Source organism: Phocoena sinus, chromosome 7, assembly GCF_008692025.1.
Source record: "Phocoena sinus isolate mPhoSin1 chromosome 7, mPhoSin1.pri, whole genome shotgun sequence".
Classification (NCBI taxonomy): Eukaryota; Metazoa; Chordata; class Mammalia; order Artiodactyla; family Phocoenidae; genus Phocoena; species Phocoena sinus.
In genome coordinates, this window is record NC_045769.1 from 14,287,727 (window position 1) to 14,297,752 (window position 10,026).

General features: G+C 42.7%; 1 long non-coding RNA gene across 1 annotated transcript; it reads right to left on the reverse strand.

Moving 5' to 3' along the window:
• Positions 1–5,448: 5,448 nt before the first annotated feature.
• LOC116756483 lies at positions 5,449–9,656 on the reverse strand. Its single transcript, XR_004350662.1, has 3 exons — positions 9,111–9,656; positions 8,246–8,322; positions 5,449–5,485 (listed from the first exon to the last, which is right to left on the reverse strand). It is a non-coding gene; the product is annotated as an uncharacterized LOC116756483 (long non-coding RNA).
• Positions 9,657–10,026: the final 370 nt, after the last annotated feature.

Consider the following 10,026-nt stretch of genomic DNA (forward strand, 5'->3'; position numbering starts at 1 on the left):
AGATGCTACCAGAAAACTACTAGAGCTAATCAATGAATTTGGTAAAGTAGCAGGATACAAAATTAATGCACAGAAATCTCTGGCATTCCTATATACTAATGATGAAAAATCTGAAAGTGAAATCAAGAAAACACTCCCATTTACCATTGCAACAAAAAGAATAAAATATCTAGGAATAAACCTACCTAAGGATACGAAAGACCTGTATGCAGAAAATTATAAGACACTGATGAAAGAAATTAAAGATGATACAAATAGATGGAGAGATATACCATGTTCTTGGATTGGAAGAATCAACATTGTGAAAATGACTCTACTACCCAAAGCAATCTACAGATTCAATGCAATCCCTATCAAACTACCACTGGCATTTTTCACAGAACTAGAACAAAAAATTTCGCAATTTGTATGGAAACACAAAAGACCCCGAATAGCCAAAGCAATCTTGAGAACGAAAAAAGGAGCTGGAGGAATAAGGCTCCCTGACTTCAGACTATATTACAAAGCAACAGTAATCAAGACAGTATGGTACTGGCACAAAAACAGAAAGATAGATCAGTGGAACAGGATAGAAAGCCCAGAGATAAACCCACGCACATATGGACACCTTATCTTTGATAAAGGAGGCAGGAATGTACAGTGGAGAAAGGACAGCCTCTTCAATAAATGGTGCTGGGAAAACTGGACAGGTACATGTAAAAGTATGAGATTAGATCACTCCCTAACACCATACACAAAAATAAGCTCAAAATGGATTAAAGACCTAAATGTAAGGCCAGAAACTATCAAACTCTTAGAAGAAAACATAGGAAGAACACTCTATGACATAACTCACAGCAAGATCCTTTCTGACCCACCTCCTAGAGTAATGGAAATAAAAACAAAAATAAACAAATGGGACCTAATGAAACTTCAAAGCTTTTGCACAGCAAAGGAAACCATAACCAAGACCAAAAGACAACCCTCAGAATGGGAGAAAACATTTGCAAATGAAGCAACTGACAAAGGATTAATCTCCAAAATTTACAAGCAGCTCATGCAGCTCAATAACAAAAAAACAAACAACCCCATCCAAAAATGGGCAGAAGACCTAAATAGACATTTCTCCAAAGAAGATATACAGAATGCCAACAAACACATGAAAGAATGCTCAACATCATTAATCATTAGAGAAATGCAAATCAAAACTACAATGAGATATCATCTCACACCAGTCAGAATGGCCATCATCAAAAAATCTAGAAACAATAAATGCTGGAGAGGGTGTGGAGAAAAGGGGACACTCTTGCACTGCTGGTGGGAATGTGAATTGGTTCAGCCACTGTGGAGAACAGTATGGAGGTTCCTTAAAAAACTACAAATAGAATTACCATATGACCCAGCAATCCCACTACTTGGCATATACCCTGAGAAAACCAAAATTCAAAAAGAGTCATGTACCAAAATGTTCATTGCAGCTCTATTTACAATAGCCAGGACATGGAAACAACCTAAGCGCCCATCATCGGATGAATGGATAAAGAAGATGTGGCACATATACACAATGGAATATTACTCAGCCTTAAAAAGAAATGAAATTGAGCTATTTGTAATGAGATGGGTAGACCTAGAGTCTGTCATACAGAGTGAAGTAAGTCAGAAAGAAAAAGACAAATACCGTATGCTAACACATATATATGGAATTTAAGGGGAAAAAATGTCATGAAGAACCTAGGGGTAAGATAGGAATAAAGACGCAGACCTACTGGAGAACGGACTTGAGGGTATGGGGAGGGGGAGGGGTGAGTTTTGACAGGGCGAGAGAGAGTCATGGACATATACACACTAACAAACGTAGTAAGGTAGATAGCTGGGGGGAAGCAGCCGCAAGGCACAGGGATATTAGCTCGGTGCTTTGTGACAGCCTGGAAGGGTGGGATGGGGAGAGTGGGAGGGAGGGAGACGCAAGAGGGAAGACATATGGGAACATATGTATATGTATAGCTGATTCACTTTGTTATAAAGCAGAAACTAACACACCATTGTAAAGCAATTATACCCCAATAAAGATGTTTAAAAAAAAAAAAAATATTTGTATGTTGAAATCCTAATGACCAAGGTGATGGTATTAGAGGTGATTAAGTCTTGAGTGTAGAAACTTCATGAATGGGATTCGTACCCTTATGAAAGAGGACCCACAGAGCTCCCGACCCTCTTCCACCATGTGAAGACACAGCAAGACATCTGCAGTCTGGAAGACGGCCCTTGCCTAACCATGCTGGCACCCTGATCTCGGACTTCCAGCCTCCAGAACCGTGAGAAATAAATGGCTGCCGAATGAGTAGATCTTGAGATGGATTCCCAGGTGCACTTTTAACAAGAATCTCAAAGATAACCTTGCAGGCCGTCTTTGCACTACACTTTAAGAAATGCTGGGCTGTTGATCTATAAGGTTCCTTCCTCACTTTAGAAATCTTTGAAGAGATGTTCAATGCTAAAATGACACAGGCATCAACAGCGTGTGTTAATAGATACAATTAGACAAAGCTCACACTTACAGATTCCTTCGAGGTTCAGTCACTTGTTCCTAGATCGTTTAGGGTAGAAATGTACAAAGTGTAGACTGGAGAGACTAAAGAGGGTTCTCCAGTGGCCCTTTATTGCTTAAAAAGTGATCATGGATCTCTATGTCTGGGCTTTGGTTTTTTCTTTAATAATAACCAGTCTTTTCTCAAGGTTTCATAAGGATGGGGCATGGTTATCTTCCTTAAATCTAAAATGGTGTGTAAGAAGAGGTGATAAGGGGAAGCTGAGAGAGGGTGGAACACAGGATCCTTCCCACAGTGGAGATATTGGGGGCCTGGAACAGCGAGAACCGCTCTAAGGGGAGGCAAGATGCAGAGCATATCAGCTCCTGTCCTGTAACCACCACAAAGATGATGAAGCAGGGACTTCCCTGGCAGTCCAGTGGTTAGGAGGCTGTACTTCCACCACAGAGGGCATGGGTTCAATTCCTGGATCCTGCATGCCGTGCCACGTGGCAAAAAAAAAAAAAAAAAAAAAAAGATTAAGCAACCTGTGATTAAAAAAAATTTTTTTTTTTCTTTTTCACTCAGAAGCCATTCTTGAGATTTCAAAGCCTGGTTATTCTCACTCTGCAATCTGAGCCGCCTTTGATAATTCGGGGGTCTTCCTGAGCATTTGAAGACAGCTTTCTAACCTGGTATGAAGTTGGGAACCTAAACAGACAAATTCATTCCTTCTATTTAGAACCGGAAATCTCAGAACACTTATCTTTACTTTCCACTCCGCCAACATCTGTCCATAGGGACTGGGAAAACAATAATAAATGCTATTATCTATTGATTTCTATGATGTGCCAAGCACTACAGAAGGCACACCAGAAGGGCTGGTATAGAGCAGAATCTGCAAGGAACCAAGATAGACCAATGAAGATCAATTGCGTGCTTCAGAAGTAACAACAGTAGTGTTATAGCTGAAGGTTTATGTTCCCTCAGAATTAACAACAGCAAAGTTATGGAATGAATATGTGTCCCTGCAAATTTTATCTGTTGTAGCCCTATCCCCCAATGTGACAAAATTTGGAAACAGGGTCTTTATGGAAGAAATTAAGGTTAAGTGCATTCAGGTGGGGCCCTGATCCAATAGGATTAGTTTCCTTATAAGAAGAGACATCAGAGTTCTCTCTTTCTCTCTCCCATTCATACGCACAAAGAAGAGGTCATGGGAGTACACAGTGAGGAGGAGGCCATCCAGAACCAGAGGAGGGGAGAGTCTCTCCAGAAACTGACCATGATGGCAACCTGATCTTGGATTTCCAGCCTCCAGAACTGGGAGAAAATAAATTTCTATTCTTTTTTTTTTTTTTCTTTTTGTGGTATGCGGGCCTCTCACCGTTGTGGCCTCTCCCATTGCGGAGCACAGGCTCTGGACGCACAGGCCTCATGGCTCACGGGCCCAGCCACTCCGCGGCATGTGGGATCTTCCCGGACTGGGGCAAGAACCCGTGTCCCCTGCATCGGCAGGCGGACTCTCAACCACTGCGCCACCAGGGAAGCTCTAAATTTCTATTCTTTAAGCCATCAAGTCTATGGTACTTTGTTAACGACAGCCCCACTAGACTAATGCAAGTAATAATATCTGTGAAGCTCTTTGGATTTCACAAAGTGCTTTCACCTAAATATCATACTCCTTTCTCATGACAGCCTTAAAAAGGTATTATTATTCTTCTATTAGACTGAGCCTTGGAGAAATCAAATGACTTGCTCACAAACACAATTAAGAGGTGACAGAATGGGACAGTAACCTAGGCATTTTGGCTCCCAGTGTCCCATCTTCTAGTTCTTCCACATGCAGTTGTCTAGGGTACCAGAAGAGGTAGAGGACTGAGGACACAGAAGAAGCAGCGAAGTGTGCAAATTGCCCAGATGCCAAACCTAGTTGATCTGTGAGTGGCTGTCACTTTAGGGAACAGTAAAATTAATTGTATTTTTCTTCATTCAATAAACATTTATTATGGCCTCCTCTGTGCAAGGCACCACATGAGAACTTAAAGATATGAAAAAAAAATGGCTACTGCCTTGAGCTTAGAGCCTAAACCAAATGCTTACATCCAAGGAAGGATGTGGTCATGTGAAATAAACAACCCATACTTAGAGTTACAGGAGTGCTGAGTGAGGAGACGTCAACACTGGCGAGGCTGAGAGGGGAAAATTGTGAAGCATGAAAATTATTATTTCAGTGGCAGAGAAGGGTGGTGAATTAAGTCCCAAAATTGGTGCAATGATCCCTCCCCTCCTGCAGTCCCGTCTGTAATGCGATTTTTCTACTACTCTTGTTATAAACTGTGTTCCTCCAAAATTCATATGTTGAAGCCCCAATCCCCAATGTGACTGTATTTGAAGATAGGGCTTTCAAGGAGGTAATTAAGGTTAAATGAGGACAAATGTGTGGGGCTCTTCTCCAGTAGGACTAGTGTCCTTATAAAAAGAAACGACACCAGAGTTCTCACTCTCTATGTGCGCATGGAAAGACTGCATGAGGACATAGTGAGAAGGCAGCCACTTAGAAGACCGGAAGAGAGGTCTCACCAGAAACCAACCCTAAGGGTACCTTGATCTCAGATTTCTAGCCTTCAGAACTGTGAGAGAATGTCTGTTGTTTAAGCTACCGAGTCTGTGGTGTCTTATTATGGCAGCCCTAGATGACTACTACACCTCTCATCAAGAAGTAGAGACTACGTATCCTTCCTCATTTGAGATACTTCTGTGACCTACTTTGAATCCAACAGAAATGACATTATACTAAATCCAAGGCTAGTCCTTAAGAGGTCTTGCAAGTTCTGGTTTTACCGTCTCAGAGTCTTGAGCTATCCTGTAAAGAAGTCTGTGTAGGGACTTACCTGGTGGTCCAGTGGTTAAGACTTTGTGCTCCCAATGAAGGTGGAATGGGTTTGATCCCTAGTTGGGGATGCTGCACAGCATGGCTGAAATATAAATAAATAAATAAAACAGTGGCTATGTAAATTATACTTCAACAAAAAATTTAAAACAAACAAATAAAAAGGCAGTCTGTGTATTGTTGGAAAACCAATGCAGAGAGAAGCCTCTCAGTTTGAAATACGACAAGGGGGGGAAAAGGCCCATAAAGATGAAAAAACTGGAGCAAAGAGAAGACAGAGTTCCAGCCATGCCTACGCAGGGTCCACACATGTGTTTGGAGCCATCTGGAATCCTGCAGCTGTGCAGGTCAGACAACACTGGGTGAATCAGAGATGAACCATCCCAGCTGAACCCTGCCCAGCCAACCCATAAAATCATGAACAAATAAAATGGTCACTTGAAGCCATTAAAATTGGGATAGTTTATAATGCAAGACTAGATATCGATACAGGTGGAGTGAAAGAAGGGATATTTGGGGCAGAATGGTTTAAACAATGCACAATAGTAGAAAACTACAATAGAAATTTTGATGAGTAATTCTGGTTGGTAAAGCCTTTATGAACATATTAGAGAAAATGAGAGGACAAGGCTAACAAGGTAGGTTAGAGTTAGACTGTGGAGAGCTTCCACTGTAATAATTTTTTATTGAGCACCTACTATTTACATTCAGCTAAACCCTTTTCACAGATTAACTAATTGTCACATAACTCTATGTGTAGGTTATATGATTAGTATCCCCCATTTTACTGATAAGGAAACTGAGGCTCAGAGGTTTAGTTAATTGAAAAAAAATTATGTAGTGATGAGGCTGGTATTTGAACACAGGCAATCTAACTCCAGAACCTGTGACCCCAACCTCTACAAAAGACTGCCTAAGCCAATGAATTCAGACCTTAGTGATAAACGTGAAATTATTTTAAGTGTTGGAGTGGCATAACTGAAGCAGTGCCTTAGAAAGATTAAGCTGGAAGTGGTGGATAGAATCTGGAAGCTGAAAGAATAGTTAGGGTATACTGCAGTGGTCCAGGGATGAAGTGATAAGGGTCTGAACTAATCTGAAAAAAAAAAATAGGAAAGGGATGAATAAGAGAGACTTAGGGAAGGAACTACTAATAGCACCAGGCAATGGCTGGATATAGGATAAAGGGAAGAGGAGTCATCAGAACTCATTCCCATGCTTCTGGTTTCAGTGACTGAGGTGGCACTCATCCCTCTAAAATCCTTATGGAGTTCAGGAGGAAGAACTGCTTCAGGAGGGAGATAATAAATTGCTTTAGACTTGTTAGGTAGGAGGTGATGGTGGAATATTTATTTATTTATTTAGTCGTTCATTTATTTATTTGGGCTGCGCTGGGTCTTAGTTTTATTGTGCGGGATCTTCGTTGCACACGCGGGTTCTTTTAGTTGCTGCGTGCTGACGTCTTAGTTGCGGCATGCAGACTCTTAGTTGTGGCATGCATGCGGGATCTAGTTCCCTGACCAGGGATCGAACCTGGGCCCCCTGCATTGGGAGCATGGAGTCTTACCCGCTGGACCACAAGGGAAGTCCCTGACAGTGGGATATTACGTAGAAGTTATCTGCCAAGCATTTGGAGATATGTGAGTAGGAACTTGAACAGAGGTCAAGGCCATCTGTAAATACAGGCTTGGAACTCATCCACAACTAAGCAAAGTTACATGCATGTAGGATATATCTGTTAAAGATTCTTGATTACAAGCAACAGAAACCAAATCTGGCTAGAAAAGAGTCCAGTGTGGACTTCTACTCAGAAGAGGCAGGGACCATGGTGGTTCTGGGGATCCAGGTGGGAATGATTCATAAACAATCTTATCAAGCTAGGATGAGTCAGCTCCAACTACTTTCCCCATTCCCCTCAAGTATTCAAAGTCCTGGGAGGGGATCCAGTGAGCTTGGTCATATGCCCATCCCTTGGCTAGAAGAAGTAAACACACCTTGTCATCCATTCCCAACAGGGTGACATAAAGCAGAAGAAGTGATTCTCCAAAGGAAAACAGATCTGGCAATCAAAAGACAGGGAATAGATGCTGGGTGGCCACAAACCAATCAATGTCACTCCACTGGGAGAGAGTGTGTGAAGGAGAGGAGAGAGCTGAGGGCAGACAATAATATAGCACCCACATATGGGAGGAGAAGGATTTGATGAGGGAAAGACAAAGGCTGGCTAAGGAATTGGAAAAGAGAGAAAACAGGCAAAGGAATTTCAAAAATGGGCAAAACACCAGAGTTATATGCTGCCAAGAGATCAAGGGTGATAAAGAATGATGAAAAACCACTGGGGTTGGCATTGGAAGTTATTAGTAACCTTTGAGAGAGATGGGGGCGGAGTGGAGGAAGAGAGAGAGGGAGGAGACAGTGATGCAGGTAAGAAGCGAGGGCAGAGAGAGTATAAAAGAAAGGGAGGCGGGCTTCCCCGGTGGCGCAGTGGTTGAGAGTCCGCCTGCCGATGCGGGGGACCTGGGTTCGTGTCCCGGTCTGGGAAGATCTCACATGCCGCGGAGCGGCTGGCCCCGTGAGCCATGGCCGCTGAGCCTGCGCGTCCGGAGCCTATGCTCCGCAACGGGAGAGGCCACAACAGTGAGTAAGCCCGCGTACTGCAAAAAAAAAAAAAAAAAAAAAAAAAAAAATGGAAGGCGGCATCCTTGTTTGGTGGTAAAAGGAAGAAGAGAAGAAGAGCTAGGTTGTTGTTTGAAGGGGTCAGCATCACAATGGTCCTCAGCACCTAGGGCTTCCCATCTTCTTTGGTCAAATAAAAGTAGAAAATAATCCTCAGCCCAGCACTTACTGACGTCTTTTCTCTGAAGCCCTTGGTGAAAAGTAGCGACGATAGTGGGAAAGTGTGAACTGATGCTCTGGTTGAATCTGTTTCAGAAGTTACAGAAAGAGGAAACTGGAATTATTTGAAAGCCAACTTGAAAGGGAAATAAAAAGACAAAAAATACCTATTATAAGCTTAAAAAAATAATTCATACCAATGCAACAGTCCCAGAAACTAATTGTCTAAGTGAACTGTTATAACCAGTCTCCTTTCCCCTGGTTGAAACAACCTTACGAAACAGCATTTGCATCTATAAAGTTGTGTAACAAGTCGTCTTGTGGTGAAATGCATTTTAAATAGGGGTTAGATAGGACAGGAGCAACTATTATTATCTTATTATAGAAACATCAGTAGCTCTTCCAGACAAAACCCCATCACCCATTGGGAGCTAAGGATAGCTTTTACTTAAATACAAGGTCATACTGTTTGGGTGTATGAGGGAGCAGTGGGGGTGGGGTGGGGGGATTTTCATCTTCTTCCAAAGCACTCAAAGCTGGACCTCTTCCAAGAGAGGAAATGAGACTAAATAGATCATTTGTTTTATTCTGTTTGGGCATTTCTTGCGTTTCTCCCAACTGCGGCTTATGGACACAAAGCCAAACTCAGAGACTGGCTGGAGCTGGCTAAACTCCAGGTCACTTAAAAAAAAAAAAAAATTAAGGAATAAACCATTTGAAGCTCTATCAGAGGATTAAGGTAAGTCACACAATTGAAGGACAAAATGAAATTCTGCTGTGAATGTGAAGTTGTACAAAAAGAAGCAGGTAGGAGCATTAAACGATTTGGATTTCTCAAACAAGACAGGAGGGAAATGCCAATTGAAAGCACACACCTATGACAAATCCATTTCAACAAGGGTCATACACCCTCTGGTGTCTGAACTGCCGCTTAGGGGCACCAAGTGAGGTAGGAACACAGCTTCTTTGGGGCAGCCCCTAATGATGGGGGTCAAAGTGCCTGGTCACTTGAATGTCGTGGAAAGCTTGTGAGATTGCTTCTGTACCCTCTTGCTGGCATCGGGAAGGCCGGTCAGCAGTCGCCGTGCACATTCTGTAACAAGCATAGTTGGTATTCCCAGCATAGCCCACTGGCAGAATGGGTCTTTGTCTTGAATCACTTCCCTCTGGGAGACACTCAGTGGCAGTCCCATCCAATGTCCAAGGAGAGAGAAAGGCCCATTAGTGGTTAGGCATAGTTTAGCATATTAGTTAACACTGCATCCTGTCTGATTTCAGAATTGACAAGTCATGTACAGTAATGCTCAAAATGTTCCTTCAACAGTACTGGGTAGGGCAGGGAAGTGAACAGTCAGAGGTAAGTCCCAAAGATTTCTGACTGTCTTTTACAGATGAAGAATCTGGACCCTCATTATGCTTTAACTGGGAAAATAAAACAGTCTTCCCCTTTAAAAAAAAGTTGGTTCCAATAAAACAAGAGACCAAAACCCTTTAACATAATATTTGTTCATTTCTGGGCTTCCCTGGTGGCACAGTGGTTAAGAATCCACCTGCCCGTGCAGGGAACATGGGTTCGAACCCTGGTCCGGGAAGATCCCACATGTCACAGAGCAACTGAGCCCACGTGCTGCAACTACTGAAGCCCATGCACCCTAGAGCCCGTGCTCCACAACAAGAGAAGTCACTGCAACGAGAAGGCCGTGCAAGGCAACGAAGAGTAGCCCCCGCTCTCCACAGCTGGAGAAAGCCTGAGCGCAGCAACAAAGACCCAATGCAGCCAAAAATAAACAA